We start from the raw sequence: 15,636 nt of genomic DNA, 5'->3' as shown, positions 1-15,636 counted from the left end.
TCCTCCGGTTTGTTGAGTGTCTTGAATATGAATGTTTATACTTACATAAATTTGAAAATCATGAGTTCTGATTTCTTAGATAGCTTTAAAATCAGCTGCCCCCTCTCATATGCCTTTCATTATATGCACATAACAATGCTTAGTTTTTTCTTCAGAAAAACTAAGATTTTTGCTCATCTTTTTCTCTGAGGTTCTTCCGTTAGCTGAATTTTCTGTTGTTATAAGCTATTTTATTTTCCACATGTCTTTTTTTATCTCCCACATCTCTATCCTTGCTCTACATACTTGTCTTAACCATTCTGAGCATAGGGCCACTTTACTATTCTCATTTTATTCTTCATTTCCAGATCTCTCCATGAAATGCTTCTGTCTTTGCTGTTGATTACATGGAGTGTTTCTTCATTTTTGAATTTTGTAGTTTTGAATGCTGTTTTTCACCTGGAGAGAAAGACAGTTAAAGAACTGACCATTATTTTAAAATTTCTAGGGATAAAATAAAGGTTGTCCAGGATGGCTTAATTTCTCTCAAATTCATGCATTACTGGTTAACATTTTGATTATCATTTGATAAAATTATGCCCTGTATTTTCAAGAAAAGGGAAGTGACTTCTTGCTGGAGAAAGCCTATGACCTATCCTTCCACTCTGTTATTATGTGGCCCTTGTTTCCTTTTATCCCTGTGATAACATAATACTTACTGTAGTTCTGGGAAGGATGGTAGTAGACACGATGGAATGCCTACTATGTCTTTTTCATCTTCTCTGGCATTCTTCCCTGAAAATCCTAACTAACTTGAGCTATCTGGGCACATATCCCTCTCTTCATCTCAAGGGGAACAGGGTGTTCTCTGTAGTGTCCTCTCAGCTCTACAGCCTGGCAACTGACTTACCCAGGTCCCTGGGGTCATCAAAAGATCTTACCATTTCCATTTTCCCCCAGAAATAATGGCCAGTAATGGCCAATCTCTTAAGTTTGCATCACTGTAAACATGTGATCTTATTTCTCATTTGTTTCTGAAGACAGAGGATATTTCATTGTCCTTAATGGACACAGATGCAACTAGAATTCCACTGCTTTAACCAGGCATTTCTTTTCACACTGGCATTAGCAGTGTCTCATTACAGTGCTTTGCCTACTAATTCACCAGTACTCTTCTATAGTCTTATAAGTGTTGGATCAGACTTGGGTTTTGTTTGTTTATTGTTTTACCTCTGTCTCTTCTGTCTCATATAATATGGTTTTAAACCTTCAAATTTAGTTTCTGCTTCACGTTTCTCCTGTAGCTTGCCATATGTGTCACATGGAATTTCCATCAACAGTATTTCAACCCAATGAATTTTACCACAGCAAATGTTGCCACCATCCTCTCATTACTAAGAACGAGTGCAGGAGTGATTCTTACCATTATTAATTAATACTCCATATTAATTTGATGCGATATTCTGATGCAATTTGCTGTTCAAGGGCATTCGGGTCTGTTCTGTATTTGGCACATCAACCAGCATAGGCCCTAGCTTAAAGCAAACAGAATTTTGTGGTTGTAAATGTGTTGACTTATTTTGAAATATTCCTACATAAGTTTATTCTTTGTATATAATTAAGAATAATCATCTAGTAGCAAGAAAAGTTGACCTATACCTCTGCCAAAATCATGAATGGTTTTCACTCTAAACTGGATAAAATGGAAAATGTCATAAGGCAATAAGCAATAAATCTCTTTTACTGCATCCCTGCCAAATTAGTCTTTGAATGTTTCTTGTCTTATTAGTGTCACCATAATCAATTAATATAAATATGATGAATGTTCAAAAAGTATGTGCTGAAGTAACAGTGAATGTGACTACACTTTTGTTACATTTCATCAAATAAACACTGGTTTGTGAAAGGATGAACGCCGAAATATACAAGTCTGGGCTGAAACATTAATTGTAGTCAAGGAGGTTTTTTCTAAAAAAAAAAAAAAGAAGCAGGATTTGGTGTTTTTTCATTTAATCTGAGGTGCTGAAAGTTGAATTCATGGCTTATGCTTCTGTCAATCACATGACCTTCATATCACAGGATGAATATTATAGAAATATATTACTAATGTAATATATTTCTAATTTCTTTCAGCTCTTCTCTTTTTTGTTCCTGGGATAATGAGCTGCTAATCTCTAAAATGGGTCTTTTCTGTATTTGTGAATTAGCTTCTCACTCAGTATCCCTGTATTCTCACTCAGTATCCCTGTATTCTCACTCAGTATCCCTGTATTCTCACTCAGTATCCCTGAATTCTCACTCAGCATCCCTGAAGTAGTTTCTAGTAGATCCTAAAATAAACAATAGTTCTGCTTGAGTGTCAAATGCCCCTACTTTCAACACTCAAGCTTTGAATATTGGTAGGCAAAACTCAAACAACCATGAATTTCTCTATTGACCTTTAAGCTTAGTATTTTTAGTCCAGCCAATCACTAAATGTGACCAGAAATCAACTGTTCTCATCTCAGATTGAGATCCTATTTAATATTACAGTAAGTTCAAATCCATTCTCTTCCCAATTATTCACACTAGGCAATCTTTTATTGGAACAGTTAGATTGTATTTGATCCTAAAAATTACTTATCATTTAGAATTTCTGATGCTTTAAATTCATGAAGATATTTTTATCCAAACTAAAACCAAGAATTTTATGCTCATTTACATTATTTACTTGAGTAATTGACTGGATATTTATAACTTTACTGTTGATGAATTCCTGAATTGAAATTATCATGCGCCTATATGATGATAATAGGAGGCAGGGCCTTGAATGATAATCACACCACATGGGTAGTTCTTCACAATTGAAATTAGTATGTTATAGGGCAAAAATAATAGCAAAGAATTTTGCACTTTTTAAATCTTTGCTTTCTGACATGTGAGGACACAGTGAAGTTTGGATCATCAATTAGAAGGGTCCTTTGTAAGAAGGCAACTATGAGCCGGGTGTGGTGGTGCAAGCCTTTAATCCCAGCACTTGGGAGGCAGAGGCAGGCAGATCTCTGAGTTTGAGGTCAGCCTGGTCTACAGAGTGAGTTCCAGAACAGTGAGGGCTACACAGAGAAACCCTGTCTCATAAAACCAAAAAAGAAGATGAAGAAGAAGAAGGAGGAGGAGGAGGAGGAGGAGGAGGAGGAGGAGGAGGAGGAGGAGGAGGAGGAGGAGGAAGAAACTATGCTGATTCTCTCACCCCACATGTTAGCCTATAGAATACCTTTCAACTCTGGGTAGGTTTTATTGAGGGGGTGTTATTTTTTGGTTTGCTTGCTTGTTTTTTTGTCAATTTCTAACTCTATCTTTTATTACTTTCTTACTGTTTTTTTGCTCAGTTAGTTCTTTGACAACTTTATGAACATATATTACATGTTCTGGTTACTCTCTTCCTCCATTCTGTCTTTGCCCTCCCATCTCAATAGCCTAACACCACTCTACCAGTTGTTTTCTAAGATTCATGACTTTTGGGTTTGTTTTGGGACCATTTAGTTTAGACAGTGGTGTGTTTGTAATGACTGAATAGTGACTATCCATTGTGGATTGGCAAAGTCAACAAAGAAGACATATCTGAGCACAGTAACACTCTTTTTACTGACTGTTATAGCAAGAGTAATACATACTGTGGGTCCTTCTATTCACAACTTACTGTTAATAAACTCACTCCTAGATACAGCTAGTATAGTTGCCCACAGCTGTTTATGGTCGGCAATAATAATGGCTGAATAGTATATAGCACATAGGATTCCTAGTTCCCCTCTTAAACTTGTGGCTCTCACATCTTTCACCCCTCTCTTCTAGAGTGTTCTCAGATCCTTGAAGAGGATGTCTTTATTGCACCAAGGATATGGTGGTTTTTTACTACATCCTGAAAAAGGTAAGGTAGAGGTTGGTTCCAATAGAAATTGAGACATTGATATATCAAATATCTGAACACATAGAAACAGCTTTGGAATAAATTCACAGGCTCAGGATACAGAAATTTTATGATGCATGGTGAAGGAGTCAAGATTGCTAGAAAATAATTTTTAAAGGAGATTCTGGGCACAGCTCAAAAATTCAGGAGGAAATGGAAAGAGATAGTTCTCTCCTCTTAGAGGAGACATAGAATACTGATCATTGTAGACAGTGATAGATGGACAAATAATGAAAGACATTCTAATGAATTCTCTGGTAGAAATGAAGAGAAGACGATCTTGGTTATAAGATAAAGACATTACTATGTTGTGTTCATGCCTAATATTTTATAATGGGATAATTTTTTTTAAAAAAAAGTTTAAGTTGGATATGTCCAATTAGTTGAGATCTTGAAGTAAAATGATGAAAGGATGGCTTCATCCCCCAAAAGTAAAAGAATGAAACAGTGCTTGGTTCAGAAGCTATACTTAACCTCTACTGAGATTTGTTATGATTATGAAAATCATAAAATATAATAAACCTGTCCTCATAAAGTATGGAATTACTAAGCAAAAAGTAACTAAAATGTAATGATTTAGAAAAATCTTTAGCTCACTTACATTGAAAAAAAAAAAAGAAACAGAGTAGACAAACATTAAGTACATGCCCATAGAATGCCCTGGATACTAAAATGACATGGATTCCATACTCAAGCAATCCAGTGAAGTCCTACAACTTCTAACTAAATAAATAAGGAAGGGGTTTTTTATTCGACTTTTGCAAACATAGAGAAATTCAACTGTGAGTCTGCTTTTTTTTTAAGATAAGGGAAGAAGGACTTGAATATTACTTTATAAATTGTCTGGGTTGCTATTTTATTCCATGGGTACAGGCACCAAATATTTTTTTGATAGGCTAGATGATGTCTTTAGTTTTATGGATAGCATTCTGGGAACAGGAGAAGATTCAGGACTTGTATCTTGGTAGATCTGGTGGATGGGACACAACCAAGTTAATCTGGATAGAAGAAAATTGAACTAAAGTGGGATACTCTCAGATTTTAAATCTCATGAAGTTTCCCTTGCTGGAGTTTGGATTTTGTGGGATTCAATCCTTCCTTTCTTGTTTTCTGTCTTTGTTATTTTATTAGAAATAACTAGTCAATGCCTGTTCCACAACTGTATTTTGGAAATATATAGCTTGTTTAGTTTTACAGACTTCCAGTAGGAGAAGAATTTTGCTTAAGGATGAAGTTCTGAGTGTCTTACTTATGCATGATTTTTATGATGTTTAATGACACTTGGGATTTTGACCTTGAAGGTGTCATGTTGGAAGGATGAAATCAGTGTATTTGATATGTGAGAAAGACATACATTTGGGGAACCAAACAAGGGTACCATTAAATGAATGTATTTGCCATTCTCAAGTTTCTGTTAAAATCATGACACATTATGCAATGACTGTTGGAGAAGAGGTGAGGGTGGAAATCTTGCCTCCAGCTGTGAAGACACAGAGACCTAATCTTTTTCATCTCTGTTAGCTGTTATGTTAGCACAAGTAAAAAGCCATGTAAGACATGGAATAGAAATTCAGGAGACTCTTGTCAGGACAGCCCTCTGGTTTCAGACTTCCAGCTTCTAGAGCTGTGATAATTAAGTATGTATTGCTTAAAAGCCATCCAGCCTATGGTGCTTTGTTGTATCAACCTCAGTTGACTAAGACAAATGGCGTACATGGATATTATTTTTTTTCTGAGTTAAACCTTGAGCCTTTGACTCTAAGGTCATTCTTCAATGCACTCACCCCTTCTGCCAACTCTAGCATGTCACAATCCATTCTTTTTCACCCAGCTCCCCTTACTTGCACAGATTACAACTGTTTTCAATTAATGTACAATCCAATGCTAATTAGTTTCTGCTTCTGTTGTTGTTATGGTTGTTGAGGTATTGTTTTTCCTTCTTTCTATTTTTACCACTTAAATTATAGTTGAATTGGTTATGGATGGCTCTGCTTGCAAATTCCAAACTAATCTAGAAAATAAACTGAGTTGCACTTGTTTTAACAAATGTAGCTGTTCTCTGATACACTTCATAGGCATTAACTTCACTCTTTCAGCTAGGTTTTTAAATAATTTATTATCTTCAGTTTAGTATTAGTTTTAGCTATTCATTCAATAGCCATAAAGTCAAACTCTTTTCTGTTCACCAAGGTTGCAAATGTGCCTTAGAAAGTGAATATTCTTTTAGCATCAACACAGATGTCAGGACAGAAGTTTCTCTTGATCTGAACTAACTCGTGAAATGCATCTTGAATGCCATGACTTCTTTCTTCGAACAGCACACCCCTTTGAACCCACTGCAAAGAGTATCACAGGGCCTTTATACTGGATGTTAAAGCTTTCTCTAGAGGTCTTCAGTTTATGACCTATATGTCATCCTATACTTGACAACTATGTTGAAGGAAAAGATTATTCCATCTTTTCCTTCTACTGAGAACTCAAGTTATACTAAAATGCATTTCAAATAAGCAGGAAGCAGCCTCCTGTCCTTTTTTCTAGTTAGGTAGGTAAAATTATAATGCTGTTGAAAGTTGTATCATGGTGCTTGACTGTTTCCTGCTAAGTCCCCATGCCACCTCTTTTGGTGACCAGTTCACCTTTCTTCTGTGTTTATCGCATTAGCATCCATCATTCTATATAGCTTATTGCAAAGGTGGTCTTATTTCATACAATGCCAAATCACCCCTAGTGAGTTTTCACATACATGTTCAGTACATGACACATACATGTCAGCTCCATTGCCAGTTTACTGCTGTTGAGCTTCGAGTGTGAGCATCGAATTAGCCACATGATCATATCTTGATTTTGCTCAATTTGCTCTGGGAACAAAAAAAAGTCAATTCACATTGCTACTCTCTGTTATAGACAAGAAGTAAATTAACTATATAAAATGATTAGCAGCAATGTAACAAAATGTAGGCAATAGTCATTTTCCTTGTCTGTTTTAAGTGTAAGGAAGTCACACCATTTAAATGAGATCGTATCCTACATACCTGCCCCCTCTTCAGTGTCTTTGGGTAAGATTGACGGTTGTGTCTCACATCTTTCACTTTGTTTGTTTGAACAGTAACTGGTAATTTAACTGCTGGATGTCTCCCTTATGTAAAATATGAGGTAGAAAGGGCTCATACGAACTCAGAAAGATAAAGATGGTAGCTTTTTTATTTTTCAAGGGCTTAGTGGGGAGAAAACATATATTGATTGTCAGTTCAGAAAATCTTGGATGGCAGAGGCTTAAGGAGGTTATGAGCTTTGACATAGTAGGTTTCATGACCCAAACTTTTTGTAGCTGGAACATAGCTGGAACATCTAATCTTATTAGACCAGGTAGGTGATGTTGTAATGAAGGCCTTTGGCTTAGGTCCCAGTGTGTATTTTCTTAGTTTATTGTCATATGAACCCCCGCCTCGGTGCTACATGGACATCAGTGTGCTGCACATGTACACTAGGAAATTACAACCTTCCTAACACTGCTACCCTCTAATAGAGTTCCTTGTGTTGTGGTGACCAGCAATCACAAAATTATTTTGGTTGCCATGTTGTAACTACAATTTTGCTACTGTTATAAATCATAATCTAAATATTTTTGGTGATAAAGTTTTGCCAAAGGGGTTGCTACCAATAGGTTGAGAACCAGTCTTACACTAATGGCACTGGGACACTTATGCTGAAAAAGATCATATTGCATGCAGAATGTTCAACTTTAGAGAACTGGTTACTTTATCCTTAAAAGGTATCAGTTTTAATCTTATCTACTAAATCAACTTATTTAAGCACAGCTCTCTGAAGACAGGAAATGAAGACTGAATATATTTTATTCAAAGCCTATATCAACCCATCAAAGTACAGCAACAAAAAGATTATTTTATACTTTCTTACTAAGGACACAGTATGTAAATTCTTAGGTATTAAATAATAAAGTAGGTCACTTTCTGGGTTAAGATGCAAAGAAAATGAAAATAAATGGGAGAAGGTAAAAGTTTGGGGAAGAAACTCTTGAAGCCTTGATATGCTAAAGAGTATTTCAAATTAGAATTTATTTCTTGTCAAACATATTATGTAAAATTATGTAAACAGTTGGTTGAGCCAACCATCTCAACCAGAGATCACCATAAGAATTCTAAAAGGTGAACTATGTACTGGATGGATGTATTTTTTTCTAGAGATTAATATTTTTCTTTTGATGGAAAAGAATAATGCTAGTAAAAAAAACTTCATGCTACTTATGAATAGTTTTGAAATCTATAAACATCAATCAGCATTATCCCTCTGCAATGTGAGGCACAATTTTTCTTAGTCCTTTGTCATAGCAGAATGCTGCTAGTCACCTGGTGACTGAGAAATGATCAGCTCTGTTCTTTTAAAATCATCCTATGAAAACAGAGGGAAAACTTGTGTGGGATTCTAAAGGACAGAACCGGATACTAAGGTGGAAGTTGCAGTGATGGAGAGATGGTCTGAACAGAAAGTAAAGACTCCTGTCATCAGGGTCACTTATTAGTGCTATGAGAGTCATGATTTGCCATCAAAATGGAATTCCACCCCTTCCGCCCCCAAAAAACAGTGACCTCAAGTTTTCAGATACACAATGGAACACAACATGAAAACTGAAATAAATGACCATTGAGGGTCTTCCTATGGTCAGCTTGTACTATGCTTAGTGAGATATTGATTGTTATGGCTCATGTGAGCACAATAAAGATAAGGAAATATTCAGAGAAGAATGACAATTGAAATTTAGATATCTCAGTACACTGTCAGAGGATGGAAGATCTTTCTACCAGGTCCCACAATCTCTTGGAACAGAGGATTTCAAATGGCAAAGACATTTTACAAGGACCTCACGTGACATCATTTAGAAAGGAAGAGGGATCAGAGTTGCATTAGAAGAGAAAGACAATGAATTACAGAGATTTAGTTTCTACTTTGGAATCCATAAGTTACTTTAGAGCTAATTTCTGCTTCCTAAATACTGTTTAGCTCCTAAACAGTATTAGGAGCTAAGTGTTCAATGATAAATTAAAGATGTAATTTTAAAGCATAATTTCTATAAACATAACAGAAACAAAGTGGTATTTGGTGGATTTGTTTGTTAGCAAGATATAGATGATGAATCATTATATGATTTATAAAATCTAGAGCAAAGTAAAATGCCTATTGGTTTACGAGTTAGTACACTCTTCAGACATCAGGCTACTGAGTCATGATGTAGGTTAGTGAATCTTGGTAACATAATATAACACAATGCAACCATGGTAGCATAGTTGGCATTGGAAATGACGGAGCAACATACCATTAACCAGTGGCTATTAAAGAAGTTACAGTGGGAGGTACTGGATATGTGTGTGGGAGAATATTGCTTGTAAATACAAGCTTTTATGCTTGAGAATATTGGTCCTTGATTTTCTCAGTAAGAATAAGTCAATATAAACAGGTACATATGTGTAAATTCAATTGACTTTCTTTTCTATTTCTCATATTTTCCATTTAAATCTGCAAACTTCCTTTTTTCCAAGAAAAAAATTCATGTCTTGCTAAGATAAAACATTTGTGTTCCACGGAGATTCAGTTCAAACGCTTACAGACCAGCACTCATGTCTGTCACATGCCTGATGCCATACAGAAAATTCCATAAGGAATCTTTGTCTCTCCTCTACCCTGTTCTCCAATATGTGTCATATAGGTTTTAATAGTTATCTGCCAAAACCTATAATCTGTTCTCATTCTTCTATCAGCACAAAGTGAATAGCAGGCCATCCATAATCATTACATAGTAATTCCGAAACTAGTATTGCTATATAAGGTCAATTTGTGATACAGAAAATTTTGTTTACTGTAGAACGAATCAGTATGAAATTCTTTCTTGTAGTATAACTTGAGGGCTAAGTCTGCTTTAATGATTTTTTAAGAGATACTCTTAAATTATACAGTGTGGCTAAAGAAAACACAATAGAAACCTTAGCAAATAATATTGAATGTCCTAGGGCTTAGCTGCAGCAGGAACGTTATCAGATGAAATCTTATGACACAGACATTTTCTCTAATTCCTACTTCTAAAGCTTCTTGTCATGACTTTCACAGCAAGGTATGAACCACACGGGAAAGAAATTTGTGACTAAATTGTTCAAGTGTACTTTCAATACACTAATAACCAGATAACCATTTTGTAAAGAAACAAAGTTGAAGATCCAAACAAAAATAAGCAGGTGGACGTGAATGCTCAAGTCCATCACAGCCAGCTATAAAATCCTGGCACTCTATGGACTTCTAACCCTCATCATTTCTAAATTTAGGACATTTTATGAAAGAGCCTCAAAACTCCTTCTTCAATTTTACTTAGTTTTACCAATTTGAGGATCCATGCACAAGTCACAAAAATATAAAAGGGACATCAGAATCTTTTGAAGTCTGGCTCATAGTAATGCCAGTCTAGGTTCAGTCACAGTATTGTTTTTACAATCTAGTCTAAAGTTTTGTAGATCAGCAGATGCCCTGCTCAAGGAAAAAATATGTTTTCTTGTCTTTGTTTAAGTTTTGACAATAGTCTTTGAAAGGGAAATCACTGGACAAAACACATTCCCAAGAGCTAGTAAAGAAAGAAGGAAAAAGGGATTAATATTGGGCATGTAAAGAGTAATTGGAGACTCAAAACTATTTAATAATAGGTGATATAAAATATTTAAGGAATTATCATGTAAAAGAGGAATTAAAATAATTCATGTGATTACAACTGAAAATGCTAATGGGAAGAATAGTAAAATAGGAGTTCCCTATGAGGAATAAACATAGACACCATCTCTTTACCTACTATAATCCCTACTTTATGAATAATTGCACCCTTACATACTGATACCTAACACATTGTTCTCTAAGTGACCCAATGTTAGGGGAGGATAGCTTCTAAGCAAGCCCAATATAGCCCATGAAGTCGACACAAAGTGGGTATAGAAGAGGAAAAATGGTAGATCAAGAATTGTAAGTGAAGATACAGTGGGCCCTGGCTTCTGCCTGCCCTTCATGCCTCTGCTTTCTCATCTACTGAAATGAAACATTAGTCTCTGCTTGCTCTATCTGGGTCTCCTTTAGCAGCATAGGAACAAAGACTAGTGCTATAGTTGGGATAGAAGGAAACTTGGGAAGGCTCTTATGACTGAATTTCTATGAGCAATTAGAAAATCTCCTAGTTATTGTGCACAGGAAAATGTATAATTATAACAATATTATGTTTGAGTGAGATCTAAAATCTTTAACCACGTGGTTTCTTATATGTATACTTGAAAGCATGGCAGAGATTTAGAAATGAGCAAGCACATACGGATTGCAGAAATCTATTAACATCTCTGCATGCTTAAAGTTTTAAATAAAAATTTAATGCTACATTTATTATCTCCTAGTTCAGTCTGAATGTACAGTGTTTACATAAGCTTGTACTTCAATTGTCTGTTCTCTATTCTATTCTGTTGGTATACTTAGATCCCATTGAGGTTAAAAATTAGCAGTCTTTAATATTTTAAAATCTGCTCATGAACAATAATATTTTTTCGTTCCTTAGTTTTCATATCTTCAAAGACTTATTATGGAAGTATTTTCAGAAATTAATTTCAGAGTTTGGCACTGTAAAATTCATTTGTTATGTTAAAGATTCAATAGAGTCATAGGCCTATGTGAACCTCTGGAAGAATTTTGTCCCCGTAAACAGCTTTGGCTTTCTAGTGGTTTTGTTTGCTTTTTAATTCATTTAGTGTTTCTTTTACTTTTTTTTTGATAGACTTTAAGACATTATTGGTACAGTGGAATTATTCTTTTATTTCTCTTTATGATCTTTGTTTCTGTATGCAAGGGTCTCTAGTCATATTCTTGAAATGAAAAAGCGAGTGAGTCTATGTAGTGAATATTAGTTTCAAATGTAGTTATGGTTCTACTTTTTTTCTAAGACGGACGCTTCACCCTATTCTATTTTTATTATAAAATGTCACAAACACTTGGGCCCAGAGGAGAAGGAAATCTGAATGAGGCTATGCATGTTCAATTAAAAGTTTAACCTTCACTGCCTAGAAGCACAGTACTTTGAAACAATGAAGAAGTGGTATTTTGAAGAGAATATATTTGAATGTGGGGTGTGTGTGTGTGTGTGTATGTGTGTGTGTGTGTGTATAGTGTATATCTTCTGAGATGGCTGTTTATTATGTATTACACATCAAAGGTGCTACTGCAATGCTATAGTCTGTTTCTCCTATGAGAGTTGACATTTTACATTTTGTTTTTAGCCTCCATTTCTCTTCACCCTGGAACAACGGAAAGATCTGTATGTAATGAATGAAGAAAGAACCTGAGAAAATAATGAAGCAAACTTTTCCCCAAATAATTCCTATGTTTTAAAAATTCTTGTTTCTGGAGTCATTTGAGAAACAATCCAACCTCTTGCTATGTACATCTATACAGTTCACTCTGCAATCCCTTCTTATTTGCTGCATGTGTCATCCCATTGCCTAATGTAAGTGGTTTCAAAGCTCTGGACAGTGTCCTCTTGTGCATCTGTATCCCCTCTTCTCTCCTGCTACATTTCATTCTTGGGAGTCCTAACAATTGCTGCTCCTTCCTTCTTTTGTATGAATTTTTGTTATGAACTCTCTTCCTTTCATTATATAAAACGTATTTATTATTTTGTATTTGTGTTAATTTTTTTGCCTACACATCTATGTGCACTACATCTATTCCCTGAGCCCTCCAAGATCAGAAGATGATGTAAGAGTCTCTGAAACTGGAATTATAGTTGGCTGTGTACACATATTGGTGATGTATATAGTCTTCAGTCCTCTACAAGATCACCAAGTGTTTTAATTACTGAGACATCTTTCCAGGCTCCCGGAAGTTTTTGGAGACTTACTTGATGCAAGCTATTTTTTTTAGTCTTATTACACCCGTTTCTACATATTTATTCATGCTATATTATAAATAGAGCCATCTTTTATTTGTTAACTAGTTAGTGTTTGGAATATAGAAGTATTATTGGTATTCTGATGTTAATTTTATATCTGTATAATAATAATTTTTTTCTTACCAATTGAATTTATTTCAACTTAAAACCTTTTGGGCTTTTCAGGTGTAAAATCATATCACCCTCATGAGGTACCTTAAAAATTATTCTGTCCAACCACTGTGCCTGATATCTTCAAGGCAGTATTAAGAAACAGTAAGAGCAGGAACATTCTAGCCCTGTTCTTGATCTTAATTGACAGGCCTCTGTTGCACAGCAGGCAGAACACTGACACTTGCAATGAGATTTGTACGTCTTATCATTTTAAGAGGATAACTATTATCAGTCATCTATTCTGAATGCGTTAGGTACTTAAATGTTTTCTTTATTCTTTTATGTTTATCAATATAAATAATGTAAATAGATTTTCTTATTGAACTATCATATTTATCAGGCAAAACCAATTTTGTGGTCACAATATGTTCTTTGTAAATATAATGCTAAACAATATTCAGTGACAATTGAAGCAATAATCACAGGTGATGTGGGTAGGAAGTTATCTTGATATAAACTTTATTGGTAATTTTTGAAAGTATGTTATTTATTTTGCCATGAAACTATCGGGTATATCTTGTCTCTGAATTCTTGATAGAATTTTTAATAAGAGAAATCAAGACCTTGATATTCTTGCCAACAATTGTTTGAAAATATTCCTGTGTTCATTCTTCTCTGATTATTGGTATTTCAAACACTCTATATCTGCTAGGGGCAGTTTTAGAAAATTATGTTTCCCAGGATAATTCTTTGTTCCATGTAGGTTTGTAAATTACTTTGCATAATGTTATGACAATTGTTTCATCATGATTTTTACATATTTGTTTTTCTTACATTTCCCTACTGTACATTCTATCTACTGCATTTCAGAATTAGACTAGCTAGTGTTTTTGAAATAGTTAGAATTTCACATTATTTTAAATATTTATTTTCTTACCTCATATTTTTAATAGAGTTAAATTTCTAGTTATTTAAGACATTAGTCATTATTTATTTCCATTATTTAATTACATTAGCCTAAACATTCACAGTTTTTTGTTGCCTTTTAATCCTTGATTTAACTGTGTCTTACCAAATTGGTATAAAATATTTTTGTATAATTTTTAGGATGGCTCTTTAAAGATACCCTGAAGTTCTTATGGAACCTCTTTGTGACCCAAAATTAAATTAAATGAATTTATGATTTCAAAGTGGAATGGGCTTTTAAAGTTTTTCATTCCTGTTCATTAGAAATATATACTATATTATATTGTTCTGTAAAAGATATTGACATTTCTCTATTACAATTTATAATATATTTAATCAAACTTCATCTTTTCATGAAAGCTGCATGCCCTATTGAGGGGGAAGTTATTGGCATATATTGAGTCATTTTTGCTCACTTAGAATATTTCAAACAGGTTTTCTACACGAAGGACTCATAATATTAATATGACACCAATTTCTTTTTGCATGTCCCATTTTTGTGTTTCATGCCAGACTGTGCTTTGATAGTTGATGTGCAGGTATTCATACCTGCAACACTCTTATCAGGAAGGATGCTCTTTAGCATTTCTTTCACTGATTTCACAACTTTTAAAGTTATGCTGGTTATGTATGAGAGGAGATGGGGATGATAGACAAAGTATCAGGAGTTTGAACAGAGATATGTAGCAATGAGGGGTGGGGAACTGAGGGTAGCCACCAGCAAATCCCAGATGCCGGAAAAGCAAGAGGCTCCCAGGACCCAACAGGAATGAGATTAGCTAAAATGCCCAAAAAAAAAAAAGGGAGGGAGAACCTGTAGAGACCATATCCAGGGGCCAGGCAAGGCCCCAGGTTGGGGGATGGGGCACCCACTCATCTCCAAATTCTTAACTCAGTAGTGCTCCTGTCTAAAGGAAATATGGGTACAAAGTTGGGGTCCTTAAGAAAAGACCACCCAGAGGATCAATATACAGACACTAAACCCAGTCAGTCACTATTGTGGATGCCAAGAAGTGTATGCTGACAGAAGCCTGTTATAGCTGTCTCCTAAGAGGCTTTGCTAGTGCCTGACAAATACAGAGGCAGATTCTTGCAGCCAACCACTGGACTTAGCACAGGGTCCTCAATGGAGGTGTTAGAGAAAGGAGCTGAAGTGGTTTGCAAACCCATAGGAAGAACAACAATATCAACCAACCAGACCCCCCTCCCCATGGCTCCCAGGGGCTAAACCACCAACCAAAGTATACACATGGAAGGACCCATGGCTCCCAGGGGCTAAACCACCAACCAAAGTATACACATGGAAGGACCCATGGCTCCAGCTGCATATGTAGTATTTAGCAGAGAATGACATTGTCTGGAGGAGAAGCCCTTGGTCCTGTGAAGGCTTGATTCCCCAGTGTAGGGGAATGCCAGGGTGGTGAGGACCAAGTGGGTGCGTGGGAGAGGGAGTATCCAACTGGGAAAGGGGATAACATTTGAAATGTAAATGCATAAAATACCCAATAAAAAAAAAAGTCTAACCCTATGTGAATGAAAATTTGATAAGAGGATTAGGTTTGCCACAAACTCATATATCTGGGCCTCTCAAGCTCTGTTTACATGTTTCAGTGCTTCCGGCAATGAGTTATCAAGTAAAGTATCTTTTTGGCTGGAGTTCTCTGGTTTATTTTGC

General features: G+C 35.4%; 1 long non-coding RNA gene across 1 annotated transcript in view; it reads left to right on the top strand.

The window, feature by feature from the left end:
• Positions 1-12,878, top strand: part of Gm39154 — a 31,417-nt gene extending 18,539 nt beyond the window's left edge. The window contains exons 2-3 of the long non-coding RNA XR_870298.1: positions 3,811-3,886; positions 12,232-12,878. This is a non-coding gene — a long non-coding RNA (predicted gene, 39154). The remainder of the gene's footprint in view (positions 1-3,810; positions 3,887-12,231) is intronic.
• The last annotated feature ends 2,758 nt before the right edge of the window (positions 12,879-15,636 follow it).

The sequence above is a fragment of the Mus musculus genome, chromosome 8, assembly GCF_000001635.26.
Source record: "Mus musculus strain C57BL/6J chromosome 8, GRCm38.p6 C57BL/6J".
Classification (NCBI taxonomy): Eukaryota; Metazoa; Chordata; class Mammalia; order Rodentia; family Muridae; genus Mus; species Mus musculus.
Note: the sequence above shows the minus strand (reverse complement) of the source record. Positions and strands in the feature narration are given on the sequence as shown.